The following is a 26,244-nucleotide window of genomic DNA, read 5'->3' as shown; positions in this document are numbered from 1 at the left end:
AAATGATTGGAGGATGACAGGGATTTTGAACTTGTTCACAAAGAGCAAGATTGTCTCTAACCAAAGAAATTTGTAAAATGTTGCTAATGGGTAAGAATACACAAAATCTCTATTGAGAGTATAAAACTCACCCTTTATAATAATTCTTGAGCATAATTAGAACTCATCTTTGCCAATTTTCTCATTTGGGTTTCCAGGGTAAATTCTCTGTTATCTATGATGTGGTTGATTGTTGTGCGATTAACTAGATTAAATCTTTGGCCACCTATACAATGTTTTATTCTTGTTGATTTGTTTTGTTGGTGAATGATAGCTACAACTCTAAAATTGAATTGATGGCTAGCATTCTAAATTTGTTTAAACACTAGGAAATACACATCTACAACATTGTTATTCATTTATTTGATCATTGCCAAGGAAATTAAAAGCAATGGCCTCATCCCTAATGCATTCTAACTCCCACAACTCAATTCTTCCCTTAATCCATTCACTGAGATGATTCCCCTTGTTTGTGCATTTTGTTTGAAGGGCCTTTCATATAGCTTGTATGCTTTGTACTAAGCATAGGAAGATGCCTACAACGATCTCGTGTGTTGTTCTAGCCATATGTAACCAATATACAAACAATCAAGTCCCTTCAAACTATGCATGGTACTATTTACCTACAATCAACATTAGACAAAGTCGTTTCAGTGCATAGTCAATCGTTTCTACCATGATTTCCTCAACCCATGCATGTGGCCATAAGTTTGGGCTTCTATACATACGATTAATTAATATTGTTTTGTAAATGGGTAGAAATTCATATCGTCTTGTGAATGGGTAGAAACTCAATTACACACACATATAAAATATTTATTGATTAAATATATAAAAATCCAAACATATGGCCACATGCATGGGTTGAGGAATACATGGTAGTAACTATTGACTATGCACTCAAACAACTATGCATAATGCTAATTGTAGGTAAATAGTCCCACATAATTCATTAAGTTCAGAATGTGCACTATTTTGGAACCACTCTATGTACAACGAGGTGGTATCTACAAGAATACCTTTAAGCTCTTCCATTCTATTAGTAAAATAGAGTAATAATTGAATCTTGTAAGCATCCAAAGTGTTTGGGTCAGATGAGCATTGACTTTGGAATTGTTACTACATAAACCAAGTAGTGAAACCCATCTAAAAAAAGAGATACCCATTCATGTGTGTTTGCGATTAGTAGTAGAGAAGTTTGAACTCAACATTGTAATTGCAAAGAATCAAGCTTTAAGAACTTTAAGTATCCATGTTGGTGTGATAAGCAGGCCATGGACCTACCATTTATGGATCAAAAGCCTATTTAGTATAGTCCTTGCATGGTCCTATAACTATGGCATCAAACACCACCTTTAATTTGCTAGACCATCATGGTAACATAAATTGTAGTCAACATCAATAATCTAAAACCATACGAGCCACTCTAATTGTAACGGAGCGAGCATTAGGTGCCCAAACATTTTTATAAACCAATTAGCCCTTGTTGTGATTACCTCATCCACACTAAGGTATCAAATTCAACCTTCTTATTGGCTTATGTTTAGGATCAAATTTGGTCAAGCCTTAAAGGCATGAAACACAGAGGAAGGCCTTTAAATCAATTATGACAAGCAACAAGATTAAAGGGTATCCTCATCTTTAGCTATAAAAGAGGAGTTGGGATATTTATCATCTCACTAGTTATCATGAGTTGGCTACATTAATAATGCCAAAGACAAGTAGACTATGAAAACTCTTTTCTACTTCCTACTATTATAGTCCCATAAATATAAGCAAGCATCTAGTTGCTTGGCTTGACAATGATGGGGTTGACACACTTTGCATAAAACCAAATTCCATCATCTCCTATTGGCTTCACTCTTGACAATCGATCAATAATGGTAATTTTTTCCATTCCTTCATAAATAAGATGATATTAATTCTTATTTCTCCCACTCAGCGCACAAAAGCTACAAGGACAAGGCAAATTGGTACCATTGTGGGACTTTCATTTCTACCATTTGAAAGACAACACAAGGGGCTCGAAGTTCATAACATGATAAATCCTTTGCTTAGGTGGCTAACTACAAGCACCATTGGTCTTGCATTACTAGCTTATAGCTTTATACTAAGCAATAAACAACTCTAGACAACTTCTTGTCAATATATCCATTCTCTTGCTAGTTTACCATCCCTTGGGATTGTTACTCCTTTTCGGTTAATCCACGCTTCCACTTTTTCACAAGGACATGCAATAAAAATCACTCCTCTACCGCCTCTCCAACTATAATCAGTCCCTCTAAAGAAAGCACAAGAGTGATTAGAAACCAAAACCATCTTATGAAAGCACATTTAGTCACAATAGCATGCAATTCTACGTTTAATAGTGCAACATCCAATTTCTCAATGAACTAGATAAGCATTTCTACAATCCCACTTCTCTCCAACAACACACTATAGCAATTAACTCTCATAAATCTTGTCAACATAAAGCCTAGCAACATTTTTATATGCACAACTCTTAGTCTAGAAGTGCTCAATTGGCATGTGAGTTACCCATAAACACAACCACGGTTGTAACCTAAGTCACACCTAACATGATGACATGAGACATGCAGGACACAAAAGTACAAGTGTCCAACACGAGACATGACGACCCCAAAAATAGGACACAGAGAATATATATATATATATTGAGACATGACGACCCCAAAAATAGGACACGGAGAATGAATATATATATATATATATATATAGTCACATCACATGATGACATGGGACATGAAGGACACAGAAATACTAAGGACACGAGACACAGCAACCACACACACACATACATTAGTGAATTACACATACAAAAATGAAACATAGGCATAAAGATTCAAATTTTGTTAGAATTTGGAAACTTAAACATTTACATGATGATGATACAAATTCAAGCATATAAGTTTACAATTGGCTACTACTTAGTACTTACTAGTACTACATCAATGATGATCAAATGACAAACACACAAGAACTTAGAACCATAAACTATAATTTTCTTATTAAGGCATCAAATTCAAAATGTTTTGCATAGATAGTGAGTCAGAATCATCAAAATCAGTATTGCTACCACTACTCTCTCCTCCATCCTTCCCCTATATATCCAACACAATTGGTGCATCTACTGGTGTGCAAGAAGACCCCTCAAAAATGACCAACTCTAACACTTTTGCTCTTAAGCCTACTATCTTGCTATAGCAATGTTTTGTCAACATTTGAAGTTGTATTTGCAACCCCACTTCTGGTAGATGGAACACTAGCAGAGGATGATGAAATTGAAGGAAGGGGGCAACCTTGATATGGCCATTTCTATCTTTCCTTTGAGTTTCCAACTGACATTGTTGATTGAGCTATGACTTTTGTGAAATGAGGAAGAAAATGGATTGTTGTAGGAAATTGAAGATTGGTGGACAAATCCTCTTGCTGGGCACTTGGAATCCCTTCAACACTGCACTAGAACCCTCAATTGCACTCCAAAATCCCTTAACGCTCCAACCTATTAAGTGAAAAAGGAAGACGGAGCGCATTTTTCAACATGTTTTCCTAGACATGTGTCCTAAACTAGGCAAACATGTAGGGCACATGTCAAACACATGTTTGGCACATGTCCTGTGAAAGAACATGTGTCCTAAACTCGAGACATATGTAGGGCATGTGTTAAACATACAACAAACTCATGTCATCACAAATCCATGTATGGCGTGGGATTCATGACACGGGAACCCCTAGGGGCATGTCCAGTTACTTAGGTTATGAATTTATGCACGTTACATTGTATAACCCAAATACATTCATCAAAAGGAATAGGATATGCAAATATAACAAAAATGGAGAAAAAATAACCCAACAACAAGATGATTGCACTTTACCCAACTTAAAAAAACACCTCTCTTAAGACAATCCCTCCCAAGCAAAGATTAGGGCCACCAATAATCTTTCCATGATTGGAAATCTAGCTCTTGTTCACTCCAAGAAAAACAAGGTTCATAAAGTAAAACTTAAATATGGGTAGGAGGATAAAAAGACATTTTTCTTTCATCCAATCTATAATTCCCCCTCAGCAAACTATCAACAACCATAACTTGCACCATACGCACTTCGATTCTCATTTTGGTACATTAAAAGCTTTCCCCCAAAGGAGCCCTTTCGATTGTCTTAGACGAACAAAGCTAGGTTGGCAATAGATTCCCACAGTGGTGTTGGATAAAGTTGTCGTTGATGTTAGTGATGAAACCCTAGCCTTGTAGAAGCAAGCCCTAGGGGTATGGATGAAGAATATATATATATTGTGATGAAATCAAAGGAACATGGAGATATGCATATAGGTCCTTAAAAATAATTAGAAGTGATGTCTTTGTGTGGAATGCTCTAATAGACACATATGCCTGATGTGGGAATATAAAGAGAGTAGCCCTTGCACTTGACAAAATGTCTCATCAGAACAAGGTAGAATGGAACAGTAAAGTCAATGTCATGGGGCTATAAAGACGTGCTTTGTGGATCATGGTGCCACTTATGTTAGCAAAAAGCTCAGCACCGCATGCGAGTTAGAAAGAGAATTGTTGCCCAAATATAGAGAGAATGTACAAGCGGCTCTGCATAAGTGAATATCCATTAAGTGGGGATGAAAATAGTTTTCTTCAAATTTGATGATGGTAAAAACTATGTCATAAGGATTACCAGTGAAGATTTCAAGTTTGATGACGGTAAAGATTATCTCATAAAGTTTGCACCCTATAATGCTAAGGGAAATCTAGACTCAAACTAATATATACATCATATCAAACCTAGCACAGTAGGTAGGCCCTCATGTAGTCTCCCTCCTTAACCAATAGACATGTCTTTTCATATGTCCAAACAAGTATAAATATAAACCTAAACTCCTCATTCTGGAAATGTAAATTCGGTCAAGGATAGAGATAATAAATTCGGATTTGAAGTGTTAAAGGAGGGCAAGGATCAATGAAGATTTATGTTTGGAAAAATCTACTTGGATTTGTGGCACACTATAGAAGCTCAGATCTGTGTAAAAAAATTCAGACTGTGGCAAGCATTCGGACCTTTGTTCAAGTTTGCAATTTCGACCCTAACAGATCTGTAATCTCCGCCATAACAGGCCTGCAACCTCAGCCCTAACAAATCTGTGATCTTGGACCCGTGGCAAAGTTTTGTTGCAAATATTGCAGACTTGTAACCAAGTAACTGAAGCTCGGACCTATAGTTTTGTTGCAGAGATAGTGGACCTATGACCAAAGAGTGTGGCTTTCGACTTGTGCAGACCTGTAGCATTTAAAAAGGATTTTAGACCTGTCATTTTTGTTGAAGTTCAGACCTCAGGTTATATTGGATAAGATCTATACCTAGAACAGACTTCTGGCAATTTGAACCTATGACACTTTGTTTTTAGTCTTGACTCTTAACATCTCGTGAGATAAATTCTTTGGGCATTGTTTGGAACAACATTGAAGGAAGCTTTAGTAGTTTTTGACATCGTTTAAGAGCAGGCTTTTTGGGCATTATTTGGAGCAACCTAGTGACACTGTTTTGGGAGTCTTAAGGACTGTGGCATCACTTGAAGGCAGGCTTTTGAACTGCCTTGTGACACCTTTGGAGCAGACTCATGGCATAGAAGAGCAATCTTGGAGAAGCATATTCTGCGGCAGAATTGAAGAACACTTTATTGTAGCAGAGAAAACTTGAAGAGTACCTTGGAGAACTTTTAAAGTCATTCCTTGGAACAACATTGTTGAAGCCCAGATGATGTAGCCTTATAGAAGATTACTTGAAGCAAACATGAAGAGCTTTGGAGATACCTTCTATGCCTTATGGAGTTGATTTTCATCTTTGGAGCAGAATTGTAAAAGATCCTTTGCAGTAGCCATTGTAGAATTGGCACCTTGTTAAAGCAGTCCTTGGAGCATTGTTGAAGCCTATTGAAGACATTCTTTGGAGAACCATTGCAAACTCCCTTGGTTGAAGACATTCTTGGAGACATTTTTGAAGACTTTGTGAGAGATGTCTTTCAGGACTTGTTGAAGAAGATATTGGAAGTCTTGAAGATGTATTATAACCATTTTGAAGAATTGAAGCAAAGGGTTGGAGTCCTCACACAAGGTTGGAGCCTTGTGGAAAACTAGGTTGGAGCTGAATTGTTGAGAGAGTTGGAGTCCTCAAGAAGACCAAGTGGTTGTTTGGTGCAGTACAGATTGGAGCTTGGTTTGAAATCGAAGATTGGAGTTTTCATCTAGGATGAAAGCCTTGAAGGAATTCTAAGTGTGATTGTACAGATTATTGTTGTAAAAGAGGATTGGAGTCTCGTTATTTTTAATATAAATTATTGTTTTGTTGTACATTTGTGTTTTGGTTTTACTAAGTGATCTTAACTGGCATAAAATAACAATTGTAAAAGAAATACTAATTCAGCCCCCCTCTCAGTATTTCCAACAAGCGGATCACTAGAAAAAAAATCGTGTCACATTATGGAAACCTACATACCACAAAAAGCAACATTGGGCATGAGGTGATCAAGGCACCCAGGATTTTAAGGAGAAGGAAACATTAGGAAGAGATGCACTCCTTCCTCAAGTTCTTTAACTCCCTCTTAAGGTTGAATGCATAATAGATGGATCCATGGAACTTCATCATAGGGCGTTGATCAGTTATTTCAACAATAAGAGATCTTCTCTCAAGAATGGTACCCTTTATCAAATCCTCCTAGCATAACGCAACAGAAGGAAAGGTAAAGATTTATCCTCATCAGATAGGTTATTCATCCTTGTTTGAGAATCTCATAAATAAGCAAATGTTGAAAGGGGATATGTGGTTTATAAATCTTTAAGGTTGGTTTCACTATTGTGGTTAGAGCACTTTAAACAAAACAAGTTATCAAGGACACTATCTACTTGTGGGTTCGAATGCCAGACTTCTCACTCCACCTCTATAATGACAAGGTGCTCAAAACGATAGGAGAAAAGATGGTCTCTTACCCAAAGTCGATTCTAAGACACTTGCAATGCAAGGAAAACCTCCAATATTAAGTACAAACACTTCTCTGATATGGAAGGATCAAGAATGGAGGAACATACTAGATTATGAAAACCGCTTGTTTCACTACAAACTTTGCCATAAGTATAGTCATATCCTACAAGCCTACTCATCCAAATTGACCTATAGGAAGTGAAAGAGATCCTCTCCCTCAGATCAAGCACCCATTAATGCAAATGTTAAAATTGATGTTAGTTTATAATGGTCAACTAGATATTAAACTTGGGTATTAATAAAGTCAATTAGAGTTTAGGTTAGTTTATGCTTTTATGTTTTATTTCACTTTATCAGTTTATCCCACATTCATAAAGTGGATTGGCTTTATTATTGTAGACCTATTTAAGAAAGCTTTCTCGTTTAATACATGCAATACATAGAACTCTTTTGAGTTATCTTGGTTTCATTGTGTGCTCGATTTGTGTGATCCATTAAGTATGATCTTCTTTCGCATCATATGATGATCTAGAAAATCAAAAAAACGTGATTAGATTGATGAGTGTGTAAGAACGTGAAGAACTAGGAACTGTTGTCGGTAAAGACGAATCAAAATACTGTTCGCATAGCACATTGAAGAGCTAAAAGGATTTGACTGAAACCAACATTTGTCAGTCATCATTTCCAAAGGCCAGACGAAACATCAGAGCAATCAGATAGAATTCATACAGTTATACGGAATTGTAGAGGATTGCTTAGAAAAGCTCAAGAAAATTTGATTTATGATCTAGAATATCGTATTTCTCAATTTCCTTGATAAGTTGATAGTACGGTCGAACTAGAAGCAGATTGACACATGATTGTTTTCCTATATTGGTGCCCAAATTTGCAGATTTAGAAGTTTTAGCTGCCAATTTATTATTTTTCAGCAAATACAAAGAGAAATCAATTGTTTTAATGTTGGTTATTAACATATATGACTAATTTTGAACTATTTGAGGGCAAATCTATCCAGATTGTGAAGTTTCAGCTATTGGCATGTCGATCTGAGTATTTTTGGGCTAATTGGCAGATTTCTCACAAACCTATGTGTTTCTCAGTGGTACATGGTGGTTACAACCGTTTAGTGCCATCATTTTTCTACACTGTTGACATTTAACTATGGCTTTGTTGTCAAATGTCATGCTAGGAGGCAACCAGAAGAAGTCCTCCAGGAAGAACTACAATATGTGAAAGAAACATATGTAGGCCATTTTTGAATATAGGTGTTTGTCAAACATCATTCTCACCAAGCATACCTGACCCACTATTGCGAGTAAAGACCAAGACAAGTTTGATGGAGAAGGCAAAGAAGCAGTGATGTTGCTCAAGTTGTCTGTGTCACGATAATTTTCTAGTGTTATATGCTTAACACAATCACTTATTCCAAATCTTCTTCAATCCGCAATCAATTTGTCCAATATAATTCAATCTTCCAACAACAATAAGCAATTGTAGATAGAACAGTAAACCAATGCACAATAAAAGATAGCCAAGAATAATAGAGACACAAGATTTGGTCAAATACCAAGGAAAAATCCCACAAGGGGGAAAACCCTTTCCAAATTCTTCTTCTATTAGATTGTCATCAAATGTTCAGCAGAGAGATACAATGTTCAAGTACATTCAAATTTCACAATGAGCCAAAGGGTCAAGCCCTTGACCAACCAAGTCAACAATCCAATATCCAATCCAAAATGAGCAAAGTAGTCAAACCTAGTCCAAAGTCAAATCTGTCAATTCTAGTCAAAGTCAACAACAGAAAAAGAAGCCCTAACTAGTCAACGGTCTATGGTCAAATCAGCCTCCAAATAATTCGGTCAACGCAATAGTCAACTCTATCTTCCAAGCTCGATTAAATCCAGTCAAAACAATCAACAAATCTCCCACAAAATTCGATCAAAGTCAAGGTGTTGGCCTATAGAAATCCTAGCCCAAAATTTGAAGTCAATGTTAGTCAAAGTGTTATAAAATGTTTGGTCAACCTTTCAGTCAACTCAGCGCTCCAAACATATCAAAAATTCAAAGTCAAACCATGCTCCAAGACCCAAAAGTCAACATTGGTCAAAAGCCCAAAACAGAAGACAAATTTGGCCAATAGAAAAAAGAAACTCTCTTTCGCACATGTAAGAATGAACTTGCAATTTTAGAGGTAGTCAAACCACACAAGCTAAGTTGCAGGAAATGTGGGCAAGGGAGGAGTTTCCGTACGGAAACGTAAACGAAACTCATAAACGCGTACAGTACGGCCCAGAAACGTGTTTCCGGCCGTACTGGCACATTTCTCGAGGTGGAAACGTGGCTAGTACGGCCGGAAACGCGTTTCTGGGCCATACAATGCCGTTTCCACATGTAGTTTGACTTTTTTTTTATTTTTTTTTATTATTTTGTCTTCTAATTTTTAATTAGGTTATTAAAATGAACTTCATGGTAATGTTAAATTCTTAAAGTAAAAGGATGAAAATGAAAAATAAAGGAGAATATCAGGATGTATGGGAGTGGTTTCGCCCTCATTGGATTTCATACTTAGAAAGTAGAATTTTAGATCTCACTCAAAATACAGCAGACTTATCTGTTTTTCAGGATTTCAAGATTGGGGGGATTGCAATGTTTCCATTGGATTTCATCATGTACTAGGGTATGGAACTTGTATTTAATCAAGAGAACCAAGCCCTCTATGCAAGGGAGACTCCCAATAATCAAGAGCATGTGGGGTACTAGGGTATGAAACTTGTATTTAATCAAGAGCACTAAGGTCGTTCGACTATGTAGAAGGAGACTCTCTTTTTTTTGTGTAAGTAAGCGTTTGTATTAAAGGAAAATATAGTACAAAAATCTGGAACTGCAGAGAACGGGCCGCTAAACAGCAGGCCTAGCTTCAGGAGACTAGAAAGAATAGACTGCCCACCACGCAGGGTGGCATAGGACCACAAGGCTGAAAGGGCAGCCGGAAAGGATAAAATATCCACCTCGGCTCCCAAGAGAAGAAGAGACTAGAGCAGAGCTGAACAAACTGAACCAGAAGAAGATGGAAAACCAGACCAACCAAAGATTCTACCCAACGGGGGTGGAATCATTTGGTCGACCTTTTTTCCCTTTCTTTTTACCGACTTTGACCCAACTATTTGGGCTACGTTGGTCAAGAACAATTTGTAAACTGGGTTGGGCTGGAGGTGAAAGCTCCTTGTCTGAATCTGAAGGAGATGACACATGAGTTCGTTTCTGAGAGACGGGAGGGACTGATGCTTCCTCGTGACGCACTGAAGGAGAAACCTGTTCTGGCATTTCGTCCATGACTTCCTCATCTTCCTCCACGTCTTCTTCATCTGAGCTGGAAAAAACATCCATTGGGGGAGGATCATGAGGTTTCCAGCTTTTGGATTTTGGCTTGGATTTGGCTTTCTTTTTTTGGAAGGGCAGTGACGGGCACGAACTTTGAAGGTGCCCTGTGAGATGACAATTTCGGCACCGAAAAGTTGTATTCTCGAAATCCAGAGGTTGGGTCCAATGGAAATCACCTATTTTGAGAATGATCTGATCCGGAAGTCCTTTGCTTATGTCTATTTCTGCGCAGATTCTGGCGAAGGTATAAATTCCTTTTAGCCCTCTTGAGGGATCTGTGTTGAGGTAACGACCCAAGGAGTTGCCGATGGCTTCAAATACAACAAAGTTCCATAAATGCGCCGGAAGGTTAGGAAGTCTAACCCAGATCGGGAGTTTGGTGATGACTGCTGAAGAAGGATCGAATTCTGGGAACCACGGAGTGAGGAACAGACCCGCAGAATTCCAAAACCAAGGGCCTTCAGTTAAGACTCTTTGGTAATCGTCAGGATCAACAAACAGTGTAATAAAGAAGCCTTTGGAACAGAAAATGACCTTGCAATTGTTGGTCCAATTTGCATGAATCCATTGGTACAGATCTGCTGTGCTAGGCCAAAGACCGTTGAACCTGCAAATGATGCCGAGCTCTGCAAACAACTGGTGTTGCTTATCCAACAGGGGATGAGATATTTCAATGGTGGGGGAATCCTCCAGCTTGTCCACTAAGAAGGGTTTGGGAGCTTGAGCGGGAGGAGCTCTTTCCTTGGGCTTCTTGGAGTGGACAACATCTTTATAGGAAAAGCCTGCAGCTCAAGAGGATTTAGAAGGAGACTCTCAATCAAGCACGAGACAAGAAATTAGAAATTTCTCGTGGCTGATTTTGGATATTTCTATTTTCGTTATGTGATCATTCATGAGTAAATGTGCTATAAATTTAGAGACTTATAGTTTATGCATTGACAATTGACAATTTTATCATAATGTAATAAATTAGAATGTATCATATATGCTTTATGATTGCACATATTTCTTAAATGTCCATATATATATATATATATATATATATATATATATATATATATATATTCGCGTTTCCCCGTTTCCAAAATTTGGGGGGTCACATTTCGTATCCGTGCCCGTTTCGGAAACTCGTACCCGTTTCCTCGTTTCGTGCAACTTAGCACACAAGAGAAGAAATGCTTGATGTGATGATGCCTCCAAATGATTTGTCATGATGTGTATTTATATGTGCCTTAAGGGGTCGAATTTCCTTGCCCAGGCCGCCTTGTAATTTTGTGCACATTGGGTTTCACATCAAAAATATTATTTTTCCTTGACCAAATTAAATTCTTCCAAGGGCTAGTAGGGTCTTCTCCGGATGAGGAAGGCTTCCCAATGGAGGGGATTTCTCCCTGAGCTGCGAAATTTTCAACAAGTCAAATGAGATGCTTCTTGAGGTTCAAACCGAAAAGACTTTTGCCATGATTTTCAAGCATTTGAATGACCTGTATGAGAATTAAGACAAGGGCACAGCGTTCTTATTGAATAACATGGTGTTTTTTATCACCATGAATGAGGGTGCATCATTACAAGAGCACTTACTCAAGATCAAGGACATCCAAAAACAAGTGGAAGCCATTGATCGAAAGATGGAAGAAGAGAACATGGTGGGAATCACACTGAAAAGCTTACCACATGATTATGAGCATTTTGTAGAGACCCTGAACATCACCTCTATGGATGTTGACCTAAAGTTTGGAGCATTAGGCAATAAGCTCTTACAACAAGAAAGATGGAAGAAACAGTTTGGTAGCAATAATGGCATTGAGGATTCAAAATAGGCCTTTGAGGTTAATATCAGGGGCAAAGGCAAATGGTAAAAGAAGAACAATATCTGACAATGTAGGACATATGAAGAAGCACTACAAAAAGAGGTTAGCAAATCAAAAATCCAACCAATGAGAGCCTCAACAGAAGGCTCATGTCGCAGGGCATATAGAGTGTTGATTTGGGGTAGCATCAGATGTGCTCTAGGCACAAAATTTGGTGGAGAGGCTAAAGCACATGAGATCTCCAACACCCAGAAAGGGTTTGGGCAGATTCTAAACAATTTGGTAGATATTAAAATAGTTAATATTTTTAATGGAGTCCCTAAGCCTAAACTTAGGGAAATTAATCTATTAATGTGAATTAATATAAAACTGTGTTAGAATGGTCCAAAAGTCATGGATCAAGCCAGATCTAATCTTAGCCGTTGATTAGGGACTTAATCTCAGTCGTTGATTTGTCAACGAGAAAAGTATAAGAGGAGGCTAGAGGGTCACTTGGAGAACACACCAAAAGATCAAAATTTCGACTTTCCGGGGCTGGGTTTGCTGAAAAAATTGAGAGAGTGATCTGGAGTTGCAAAGATAGTGCTGGGAGGATCAGCGCAGAAGCCGGAACAACCAGGAAAGCTAACGCAAAGGGCAACAAGAACTGCCGAGAAAGCTAACGCAGAGGGTAGAAACCGAAACTACCGGGAACTGTCGGGAACTGCCGAGAAAGCTGATGCAGAGGGAAGAGGCCAGAACTGCCGGGAACAACTGGAACTGCGAGAACTGCGGGAAAGTTGACGCAGAGGGTAAAAGTCGGAACTGCCAAGAACAGTCGAAACTGCCGGGAAAGCTGACGCAAAGGGCAAAAGAGGCTGACGCAGGGGTTTTTCGTGGGACAGATTGGGGCTTAGGAGTTGCCGAAGTGTTTATCCCGGGTTTCAACCGGAGCATCTGTCTCTAAAGGAGAGGTACTACTGCCGAGATTTTTCTCTGTTGGGTGAGCCAGATTTGGCACCCGGATTGTATTCTGAAACTGCTTAATAAATCATCCAACCCTCAGATAGCTACACCGATTTTCCCGCATTGGGTTTTTCTGAGGACATTAGTCCAAAAATAACGGTGCCATTTGTGTGCTTATTTTTGTTTCCTTTAGTTGATGATCTGTAATGTGTTGAGCATGTACTTGTGTTTATTTTCAGTATTTACATGGTAAATAACTTGTTAATTAATCAGAATAAGTAGGAAGGAATAAATCAGAAAGTACATGGAGGGTTTCTAACTGTTAGACTTGGAAACTTCAACATAGAGGAGGAGTCAACCTTCTACAAATTCATGGCCATGACACAAGATGATCAATCTAGGTCATCTGCTTGGTTCATCGATTCAAGGGCATCACGAAACTTCACCAACAGGAAGCATTGATTCACAAGGTATTCACCTTATTCATCCAAAGATTTCATGATCTTCAATGGTGGGGAGGAGTATCCTATAGTTGCCATAGGAAATGTGTAGATTTCTTTTTAAGGAAAAATGCTTATGTTGCTCAATGTCTATGCTAGTTATGGAGCTTAATCTACTTTCAATCAATCAAATTATGAGTCATGGCCCACATCTAGATGTCAATTTTAGCAATCACAAATGCTACATAGATGACAAAGAGACCGAGAAGAATGTTGCTCTTGGTGCAGAGGACCATGGTTTGTTCAAATTGGTGGATATTGGACAAGTTAAAGGGCATCCACTAACTGCTAAGAGTGCATCTGTCATCGGTACCCTCTGGCATCAAATGTATGGACACCTCAACTTGACCTACCTATATCAATTAGAACGAGAGAAAGTGGTAGATCGACTTTCGAACATTCCGCAAAAAGATCCAAGTAGCTTACGGAGCTTGCCATGTAGGGAAGCAACATTGAACACTATTTGATGAAGAACAAGCTTGAAGAGCGTAGAGAGTCCTTCAATTGGTTCATACAGACATATGTGGACCAATGAACACACATCAATCACCGATCCCAGGCATTTCCTTCTATTTGTTGATGATTTCAGTACAAAAATGTAGGTGTATTTTCTAAAATTAAAATTTAAAGTGTTTAATTAATTTCAAAAGTTTAAAGCATTAGTAGAGAAAGAGTTGGGTTGTCATATTGCTTCTCTTAGATCTGATAATGGTGGGGAATTATGCTCAAAAGAATTCAATAACTTTTGTGCTGAACATGGGATCCAAAAACAATATACTACACCCTACACTCCACAGAAAAATGGAGTGGATGAGAGGAGAAATCGTACTATCAATGAGATGGCTAGGTATATATCGCATAACATGTATGTTCCAAACAAGTTTTGGGCCCAAGCAATGTTCACATTCATATACATGTTGGATCACCCACGATGGTAGTGAAGAGGAAGACCCTAGAGGAAGCATGGCTTGAACGGAGCCCAAAATAAGTCATCTTAAAGTCTTTGGTTCTACTACCTACACTTGGATTCCCGCTCAAAATAGAACCAAGTTAGATCCAAAAAGCAAGAAGTTGGTGACTACAGGATACAGTGACACTCATAAGGCTTAGAGGTTGCTTGATATTGACATTGATAAGGTAAGCTTCAACAAAGATATTGTTGTTGATGAGGAGGTCGAACATTTCCAAACTTCTATCAAGTTTTGAATTACAGAGAAGCCATAAGTGGCTAAGGATTTAGATGTCAAGATTCAAGTAGCTCCACCTGAAGGGGGCGAAGCTTCCAAGCATGAGGAGTCTCCGGACCAATAATTTTTGATCCATATACAAGTGGATCCAAGTCATGGTGGCAATACTGACTTGGATGAGGAAGATCCTAAGAAGAAGTGCAAGTGTCAATACAACACCATTAGAGATGTTTGTATAGGCGAATTGATTGAGGAATGATCATCGAGAGGAAAGAGCAAACAAACAACAAACACAGTCACTTTATTCTCATGGCCAATATTCAAAAATTATATGGGCCATGGATGTTCAAGAAAGCACAAGAGAAACCTGAATAAAAGGCCAAGGCAGTTGAACATGAGAGTTCGATGAAAAATACTTGGTATCTCAAACCCCTTCCATCAGGGAAGAAACCCATCAGCGGCAAATGGAAGTACAAGATCAAGTACAAGGCAAATGGTACACTTGACTAGTGAAAAGCACAATTGGTTGCAAAAGGGTTCTCTCAGCAAGAGGGAATTGACCACGAGGAGACCTTTGCTTCTACAACAAATATGAGCACTAGCCAACTTGTCCTAGCCATGGCAGCACAATTTGGCTGGAAGGTCCATCTAATGGACTTGAAAATTGCCTTCCTCAATGGAGATTTGCAAGAAGAAGTCTACATTGTCAATCCTCAGGGTTTCAAGTTTTAGGGAAGGAGCATCTAGCCTACAGAATAAAGAAGGCTCTTCCCTCAACTTTGTCTTCTACTCTCCCCTCCAATTCACCTTCTCAACGCACTAGTAGTAAAATGCATACCTCTTTCAAGTTCTAACTTGAAAAGCGATGACAAGATAGGTCCTACATTATCTACCCTGGCGATTAACACTCCCTCCATTGATTCCTTTGTACTCGTTGCTAATTTTTGCTAGTTTGTTACATTGTTGGAGCAGTTATGAGAAGAAGTGAAGTTCCTATCATATGGGGTCTTGCAAGTGGAATCGGAGAACTTATTTCTTAAGAAAATACTCTAAGAAAACCAAGTTCATAACACTCTATAGCAACCCAACCATGTCATACATGCAGAGATCCTAGACCTTAAAAACAAACATGAAGAAATCCAAAATCAACAGGTAACACTTAAATGAAACAGAGACACATCAAAACATGGGCATAGGTGGTTGAAGGGAGGGAGAAGAAGTCCCCTCTTACAGAGGTTGAAGAAATGGTTTAGGCCGAGTTGAGAGAACATCACACTAGGAGAGTTCGAGTATTGAGCTTAAAGATCAAGGGGCTTCCCTTCCCCTTTCTTCCCCAGACCCCTTACAAGTTGGCACCACATTCCTTCGGGATAACCTTAGGCTCCTAGACATTACCCTCGAGAGGACTTGCTTCAACATGAATTCTCTCAATTCATCCACTTTAGGTCAATTAGGGATCAGCGTCAAGTGCTACGAACCAAGCATAAACTCTTCTTCCTACCAAACAAGACATTCCTAGATGAGGATCTTACTCGATCCCAAATGGCAATTTTGAAACACTCCAAAAAATTGGTTGCAATAGCATGGCACTCAAGAAAATGGGAAGTCATTCGAAACCTCAGGGCCATCATTCAAGACTCCCCTCCCTCGGGGTATTCCCAACCTATGCTTTTGAAATGATGGTCTTGCAAGGGAGGCTATAAGGTTCAAGGATGTCTATGGGTTGCTAGAATGGTAATAGGTCCTTTTGGTCATCTCTTAGCATGTTACTTGATGCTCTTAGTACATTAGATCTTCTCTTTGTCACTAAAACTCATGCCAACCCCATCCAGTCACTCCGAGACCTAGCAGGCCACCATTGGTTTTCAACTTGTTGATAAGAAACCAAGTCTTCTAGTGGTGTCAGAGGCTCGGGAGGAGTTGCCTGCTTGATTCAAGATTCCTTCCGAGATAGGGTCTCTTTTGTAGATTCAGATGAGTTTTCCAAGTTCATGTGGATTCGACTCAATGGATTTACCCATCTCCTAACAGACATCTATGTGATTGTTTGTTACTTCCCTCCATGTCTTTTTAGTTTGTTATCCACAATGACTCAGATGGAGATCCTTACACAAACCTAGCAACCTACCATTGGTTTTCAACTTTCCAATAGGAGACCAGGGCTTCAAATGTTGATAGAGGCCTAGGTGGAGTTGCTTGCTTGGTTTGAGATTCCTTCCGAGATAGCGTATCCTTTGTAGATTCAAATGAGTTGCCAAGTTCGTGTGGATTCAACTCAAGTGGATTTACATATCTCCCAAGAGACATCTATGTGGTAGTTTATTACTTCCCCCTTATGTCTTCTTAGTTTGTTATCCACAATGACACAGAGGGAGATCCTTACATGAACCTAGATGCCAACATCACTCACTACACGACTCGGGGAGACTTTATCTTACTAGGTGGATTTAATGCTTGTACCTATGCATCTCAGATCCTCTTCATGATCATTCAGGACATGTTTTGTATCCAAGAGACAAATCTTGAATCAATAGGACTCTAGCGAATGTTAGATGATGTAATGGGGCCTTCTTACAAGTTATGACATGAATCTATTGCAGTTAGGTTGATCACATGAGTTATTGATCCTCAACGGCCTTCCCTATTTTCTTGAATCTCGAGTTTTCACATGGCAACCACACGATGGAGGAGCGAGCATTGTTAATTATGTTCTTTCAAGCCACTCCCTCTTCCCCTTTAGACGCCAACTTTTGATGACCCCATCGCTCTAGCCGACCACACTCTTTTATCTTTCTCCCTTCAAGCTGACATCCCCTCCCCTAAACCTCACCCCTTGGCCTACCCCAAACTACCCTTTTTTGTGATAAGGGTGGTCTCGACATCTTTACTTCCCTAATTCTGCAAAGGTTCCCACACAAACCCACTTTCTCATGCCTCAAGTCGATTGATGACAAGTATACTTGCTTTTCTTCTGCCATTTGGAAAGTCGCTCCTCAATTTTATCCTTGTCACACTTCGCCTCCCCTAAAAACTAGATCTTGTCCTATGAACAAATTGCATGACAACAACTGGAAACTCCTCCATAGCTAATTTTGTCATGCATTTTCCCATACCCACCCATCTTATCCCCATCTCAAAGCTTCATATTGTTGTCTGCTTTGACATGAGAAATGCCTCTTCATCTCCCAAGAAAGTTGTGAATTAAGGGCTTCCCTCATTTTCTCCCCAAAACACCTCTAGTGTAACCTCTTCCCTCATCACTCTCCTCTCCCTCCCGACCCTCGATCCATGTTTACACATACTTCTTCCCTATATGATGTTCATAGATAGCCCATCATCGAGGTTACCTCCCCACACCTTCATGCCATTTATTTTCCTACTGGGATATTCAAGAGGTTGTTTGGATGATGAATACAAGTAAAGCGATTGATGAGGAAGGATTCCAAGTAGAGCTTTTCAAGCAGGGTCTTCATGCCATGCATAGCCACCTAGCTGACTTGTTCAACCATGTTGTTTGCATGGGCATTCCATAGTCTTGGTTACATCGCATTATTCACCCGATTCACAAATTGGGCTCTAGTATGGATCCTAACAACTATAAGACAATCATGGTAGGCCACACATTCTCTAAATTTTATGTTGCAGCCCTTCACATGATGCTTTCAAAATTCAGGGGAGCTTGAGAAGAGGAAACTCAAAGCCAGAGGATAGCTTGGATTCCAACTTAAGTACCAGACCATTGACCATATCCTTACACTTCAAGCCATTATTGAGGAGGCACGACATTGCTCTTCAAAAGTCTATTGTTGTTTTGTGGAATTTCGAAAAGCTTTCGACTCTGTCCCCCATGAGGCTTTATTCCAAAGACTCAAACATATTGGTATATCAATACTCTATTGACTATTATCGTGCACCTTTACAAGTCAGTGTTGGGTTGTCTTCGCACAACTCATGAACTATCAGATTTTATCAAGAGTACCATTGGGGTTAAATAGAGTTGTCCCCTATCCCCCACATTGTTTGGGATCTACATTGATGAGCTAGGGTCTTTTTTACGTGAACACATCCAAGAAGGAGATGGTTACCATTGGGGTTAAATAGAGTTGTCCCCTATCCCCCACATTGTTTGGGATCTACATTGATGAGCTAGGGTCTTTTTTACGTGAACACATCCAAGAAGGAGATGGTTGCCTACTCCTCCATGTCTTGATATCTACTCTCCTTTTTGTCAATAATGTGGTCCTTCTAGCCTCCTCCCTAGTGGGGTTGCAAAGACAATTGGATTCCCTTTCCCTCTTTTGTGACCTTCGACAACTGATAATCAACCTAGGTAAAACCAAGATCATGATCTTCAACGGATCAAAGAAGACACTCTTTGATCACCACTTCTCTTCAAAGGGGAGAAGATTGAGATCACTTGTACCTACACCTAATGGGGGATACTCTTCACAAGCCCTCAATTCAACCTATGCCATGGGCTACAGCCCAAATCAACAAAGGATATGATTCCCTTGCTCTCCTTGAGAGACAATGTTTCCAAAACCACTTGTGGACATCATCCAAAATGTCACTCCAAAATAATCTAGTTCGGCCCACTTCGGCATGTAATTGATCACCTTCTTCCTACGCAAAAGGAGCTAAACATGATCATGAGAGAGGACATCTACAGGCAATATGTGTGGGTCACCATCCAACAATTTATGGTAATCCAACAATTTATTATATTATTTATAAATTAAAATGTTTACATATTATACTATTATATCCAAAATCTCAACCATCATGTCAAAATCATAGTGTGTCAATCTTTTCCTATAATGTTGAGACTACAAAGCTTCACTCATATGGATTTGATCAATGTTATTACACTTGCCTCACTACTTTCAATAATGATATCATCTACATATATGACCAAAAGGATGATCTTATTACCAACTCTTTTTACATACATGTTGGAATCTAAAGGAATTGTTGGAAACCCTAGGTGCCTGTTTCATACGATATAGATAAGATAAGATAAATGTATTAATGTCCAATCGATGACCACAAAAGTAGGTTAATGGGACAGTGATAAGTACAATAATGTTGATAAACAACAAGAGCGCTTAAGTGGCTCCTATATAAGACAAAAAACATGAAATAAAAGAGCATTTTAATCTAAAACCCTAAATGACCAACTCCAAAGAATGGAGCGGTAGTGTAGGAGAAAGATATACAAGATGAGTGGCTCCTTGGCTTATGATACTAGTCGTACAAGGCAATCCTGGATCACTGGAGCTCTCTCTCCTTACATTTGAGGCCGAATGAAAAAAAGTCAACATATATGTCTGTCTGAAAGAATAATGGGGTGAGGCGCTTGAGCAAATACTGTGCGATTGTTTGCCATCAAGGGCTTATCGTTGATGTCCAGAAAGTCTCAATGTGCAACTAAACTAATTGTTGGAACGAGGTTTAGTCTGGGGGCACCTTAGGGATCTTTCTAGGATAGGAATGGAATCCTGCGTTCTCATTGATCTAGAATGTTCTGTCTCCATCTATTGCTTGGTGTCTTAAATCAAGAGCATCGTAAAAGGAGGTAACCTGTCAAGTAGAAGTTGATCTTTATTATACTAGAATCTCATTAGAAAGCATCCCAATCAACTTCTTTAACACCGAGTTGCTCAAACCAAAAAGTGATAAATATCAATGCTTCTTGTTATCTAAGTTAAAACAACCTCCAATCGGAATATTTCAATCATTTCCTCCCTTCTCTTCCTTCTCACTCTCTCACTAAATAGTAAATATAAATCCTAATTATCCTATCCTCATTAAGGATAAGAATTTAAAGGTAGGAAAATTCTTGCCAAAGAGGTTTCTCTATCTAATAACACATTTAGAAAACAAGCTAGGTGATAGGACATATAATGTTGGTTAGAAAATAGCATATTGTCCTCGTCAGTGTCAATGTGCAAGTGAATCAACCCATTCAACTCAATCTTGCCATTTGCAGTTTTCCAATGATTATATGCATTACCCCAATGGTTTTATGGTAATCCAACAATTTATTATATTATTTGTAAAATTAAAATGTTTACATATTATACTATTATATCCAAAATCTAAACCATCATGTCAAAATCATAGCGTGTCACTCCTTTCCTTCAATAGTTACATCACATGATTAAGGCAACATCCCTACATTAATACAACAATGGAACTTGGACTTTTAATAAAAACAATGGGAAGTGTACACCATAAACTTAGAGCCATCACTCCTTTATTCTTTTCATAGAATTTTGAATTTTCCATCCCTTGTTATTCAATATATGGATTATTCATCCCTTCTAATTTTAATGTCGCTAGAAATAAGATCTAAGATCTTACAAGGTTAGATGTACACAATAACTCTATATATACAACATTTCCTTCACTTACATCAAAATAAGTGAAAAAGGAAGGTAATCAAAAAAGGCATGCATTGCCTCATAAAAATATCAATTAAAGAAATGCAAGAAGTTGATTTAAAACAACTTTCAAGCAAAAAAGTGGAAGATTCGTAGATGGGAGATCAAAAGAAACTACTTTTGGAGTCCTAGAGTGAACCAAGTTACGTCATTAAATTTAATTAAAAAAACTACCAAAAAGATAAATCTAAAAGTCGTGGGTTCATTTAAAAAGGTCTTTTCTAAGCCCGTCATTTGCATTTCAACATATCATTTATAAGTCAATAATTCAATGTTGATTGTAAATTATTTCAGTAAAAAATTAAATAAATAAATAACAAAGATAGGGAACTTGCTTACAAACAAGATAGGAGATAAACTCAGTAAGTAGATACTTGATTTGTTAGTCATCCACTGCAAATAGAGAATAATCACTATTACTTTTACAATGTTATAGTATGACATAAAAATATGTTTACCTAAAAATACCTAAATTCCTAAATATTAATAATAAATATTGAAATTTCAAGCTATATGTTATAAAAATCGTATTTACATCAATATATTTTATTCAACAAGAAGCCTATAATAATCACTATAACTTTTACAATGTTACATTATGACATAAAAACTTGTTTACCTTAAAAATGCCTAAATTCCTAAATATTAATAATAAATATTGAAATTTCAGGCTATATGTGCCTAAGAATGGCTTTTACATAATGTATTCTATTCAATAAGAAGCCTCTTGTAGGGTCTCAAATCTTAAGATTTTTCCAATTCTTGAGAAGCTGCTCCCAAAAAAATATGCAACTATACAAGTGGACAACATTTTGCTTTTGAATGTCAATGCATTAATATATGTGACTAAGGGCATATCTCAGAATTGATTATCCCGTTCTCAGTTCTCAGTATTTATACCACTCTTAATCCTGGTGAGCACGGTTGTTTCGAAAAACGTTTCATAGCTTGTGGAAGTGCACTTTCTTAGAGGAATAGTTTGCACAATTGTCTTAAGATACATAGCATCCCTGGGAAAAGCAGATACAAATGACAAGTCATGTGTAAAGGATATATGCAAGTGCTTATGTAGTCCCATTTGTGGATCAATCTATCTATCAGAAGAGGCCTTATAATACATGATCTATGTATTTAAACTTGTTCATTTATATTCCTTTGATTTGTAATTTACTTCAATTAATAGATTTGCTACAACGGCAAACGAGGAAAAGAACAATTCCAAAAACAAGCGGTAACTGCAAACAAATTTGGAAAGCTCGAGTACTTTTTGAACAACTTCAATAAACAGAATCAAGATAAGCAGTCATCCTACTTATTCCATTCTCTTCTGTTTTCACTTAGGTCTCTGCCCATTCTAGATTGAGTAGATAGGAAATTCTTGTCTGCAGAAGCCTCAGAAAGGTCTCATGACAGACCAGCAAAGCTTATCAGGGTCTGACACAATGACGTCCAAACTACCATAAACAAGTAATCACATTACCAGGGGACAACATCCTTCGAGAAGAGAGATGCCATTGTGACTTCTTAAGCTTCTATTTAAGGAGGTATAACAAAGACAACAGTCACAAACAAGGGGACACGCAAAGCATACAAACACTGCTTATTAAAATGAGGAAGATGCTATAATATCGCCATAGGGTCTTGCACCCAATAGCCAGCTTTGGGGTAGTGACCTGGCCTTGGAAGAGCTTAATTTAAAACTTAAGCATCATCCACTGCTTCCATTGGCGGAAGAGTTCTTGGTCAATGAGCAATGGCTGGTTCCAGGGAAGCGTCCTGGATATCTTTGTACTCATAACTCCTCCAGCAATGACTATTCATTTAGTGGACATAGCGGGAGATCTGGGTTGTTCCACGTTCAACAATGAAGCTTACTCTCCACGGGCTCAATGGCTGGGCCCTTGGCCCTTATTTGGGTTATTGAGCATTCACTTGATTTATTAAACGAATGGATCAAAGAACACCCGATGGAATTAATTGCAATGGGTTGTACAAAACATTTGTTCTCTGCAGTCATAAGAGCATTTTCAGGACAGAACATTTTCTCAATGAAAGAACTCAGACGCCCACTAAACATCTGTAGAGAAGGGATTGGTAGGCTTTGATCACACAGGGTAGGCTCAGATGGAGGAAGACCGCAATGCAAACATTAGCAGAGGTCAAATGAGACCGAGATTGGAATCCATCCACATGCCGGACTGCAGACACTAACTTTTGTCAGACACCCAAATCATTCAAAGGGGATCTCGGACTGCAGACAGTAAGTTTTGTCGGACACCCAAATCATTCAAAGGGCGAAGAAAAGTTGCTCAGAGGGGGATTTTCTTAATGGGGAATGAAATCCCAAAGCATTCATATGCCAATATAATAAGATAGGCTTAAAACACGAATAACAACCACACGCCACAGATAGCCCCAAGCGTGACACCAAAGCCTTTAATACTGAACTGAGGGAGGATGCTATCACATCTATCCAGAGACTTTTACAGCAAAACCAGCTTCCAGATCAGCAAATTTTCATAAACCAACAACAGAACAATGGCTGAGAGACCACACGCTTCTCCGATGTGACCGTAGGCAGATTACAGTTTAGCCCATTTCAAGGATAATTTTAGATTTGAACGGCAATTGTGAACAGCCCATATGACTGTGGATCAACTGGACTTCCAACCCATCTTCCCTCGTATCTCTACTTCTCTCCTAGCTACAGACAAACATTGGGCATAAAACTTTAGACCTGTTACTCAAATGTCCAGATGGCCTAAAAGATGGAAAAGGGGTCATGTTTCAGACTCAAGAGAAGGCCGTTTCCTCCAAGTTTAAGCTTTTCTTATAAAGCCGCCTCTCCAAATAAGCAAAAGCTAAGTAAGATAAGATACGCAAAGTAAAGATGGCATAGAGATTTCCGGATGTACCGCAAAAGAAAGGCAGACTGAGTCCCTCTGAAGACGAAGAATGTGAATATGAAGCGGCAAACCGAGCGCACAACCGAGCAATACAACAGCAACGCCGATTGTCTCTCGCGCACTTGCTTTTCTTCATTCGTTTTCTTTATGATGATCTGACTTCTACTTCAATGGTGTTTTTAATTATGTGGACCAAAATCCGACCGTGCATCGCTGCACCCACAGGTAACCGACGCACCGGATCGTGCCACCCGACGAGTATCCTCGAACCTGGCAATCACGCGTGACCGCGGAGTTTACCCATGTGACACTCATTTCGAGTTTCCAATTTTGTTACGGAGGGCCGGGGACAGAAGCAATAATAAAAGTGTAGTTCAATTAACATATGAAATGGTTTATTTTCAAGGTTTTTTTTTTGGGGGTCAATTTGGTGTTGAGATTTTTAAGAATTAAAAGTTTAAGTTATTGCAGTTGGTTATAATAGGTTGTATGTAAGTTTTATCTCTTTGAAAATTTGGTGTTTAGAATTGATATAATTTTAACTGTTTTTAAATTTCTGGAAGCGGCACTCATATGTTTTTAGTGTAGTTTCAATAGTGTTTAAATCTATGGAGACATTACTTATACGCCTTTAGTGTAGGAGAATACAAGCAAAGCAATATGAATGCAATTCTCATGACCAACTCCAGCTTTTGCAGTAGGTGTTTGGAATCGATTTACAAATAATCTCACCCATGTTGTACAACCATTTTTACAAAGATATTTGCCATTTACAATATGAATTCTAGATTTTGAGTTTCTCTAAGCCATAACTCCGCCATATCTATTTTACAAAACCCAAGGCAGTCCGACATCCAATTTAACTATTAAATGACCCATATGCATAAAGATACCAATTGTGATGTCTTGAAATCCAAAGCTTTAAACTGAGGTAAGTTTCCAAATAAGTAAATTATCTTTAATTTAAGTTTAAGTTTTTTTATTAATGATATATGGTATGGTTAGTTTGCTCAACTTTTTACTAAAAGACAAAAATCAACTAAATATAGTTATGAAACAACCAATAATAATAATAAAAGTTTAAGAATTATAAATTTAAATTATTTAATTTAAAAAATTCAAATACAGTATGACTTTTTTTTAAATAAATTTATTTATAAATTTAAAATACATTTTAAAATATAAAAAATACAATTTTATTATAAAAATTATACGATACTAATTACAACAATTTCTTTTGAAACTTATATTATATTAATTTCAACAATTTCATTTATTAATTAGATTGTATCAATAATAAATAAGGTAAATTTTTACTAAAAGGCAAAATCAGCTGAATATTATTATGAACCGACCAATAATAATAATAAAAGTTTAAGAATTATAAATTAAATTGTCTAATTTAAAAAATTCAAACACTTGTATGACTTTTTTTTAAATAAATTTATTTATAAATTTAAAATATATTTTAAAATATAAAAATACAATTTTACTAAAAGTAATTATATTATATTAATTTTAACCAATGAAGTAATGGTTTTTATGATGGCCAATAGCTTATTAAAGGTATTAGATTTTCCAATGGTTTTTACTCGATTTTTTGGAAGCTTTTCTGATTTAATTTTTTTAAAATTTGGCCAGAATTTTTATATCAGATAAATCAAAATTTCACTTCAAATTATTCGGCCAAACTCCAACACATCACTCCATAAATTTTAACCCAGATTTTACCACGGGTTAACGAGATCCATCCAACGGAATTATGACGTGAGAAAACGTGCAGATAGAAAGATATTCACATAATCGAGACACGGCGCGTGGAATACTTGTTACATCGGATTCCAATAACAAATATTGTATGATGCTTAAAATTTGTCATCCAATAAATTTAATTCAAAAAGAAAGAAAAGATTACTAGTTTATTTTCAAGTTGGCATTGACATGTGTTTATTTATTATTAGTCAATTTTCCTGATGTGATGGGTTAGGTTCTTACCAAATAAGCCATGAGGATATGTGGGGACTTTA

General features: G+C 37.8%; 1 protein-coding gene across 1 annotated transcript in view; it reads right to left on the bottom strand.

Annotated features, from left to right (window-relative positions):
* The window catches only part of LOC149236460 (increased DNA methylation 2-like), a 68,829-nt gene extending 44,301 nt beyond the window's left edge, over positions 1–24,528 (bottom strand). Inside the window, 1 exon segment of the mRNA XM_089372390.1 lies at positions 24,227–24,528. The gene's annotated coding sequence lies outside the window, so the exon portion shown is untranslated.
* Positions 24,529–26,244: the final 1,716 nt, after the last annotated feature.

The sequence above is a fragment of the Pinus tabuliformis genome, chromosome 8, assembly GCF_031772625.1.
Source record: "Pinus tabuliformis cultivar Carrire ecotype Pingquan chromosome 8, CPIR1, whole genome shotgun sequence".
NCBI lineage: Eukaryota > Viridiplantae > Streptophyta > Pinopsida > Pinales > Pinaceae > Pinus > Pinus tabuliformis.
Note: the sequence above shows the minus strand (reverse complement) of the source record. Positions and strands in the feature narration are given on the sequence as shown.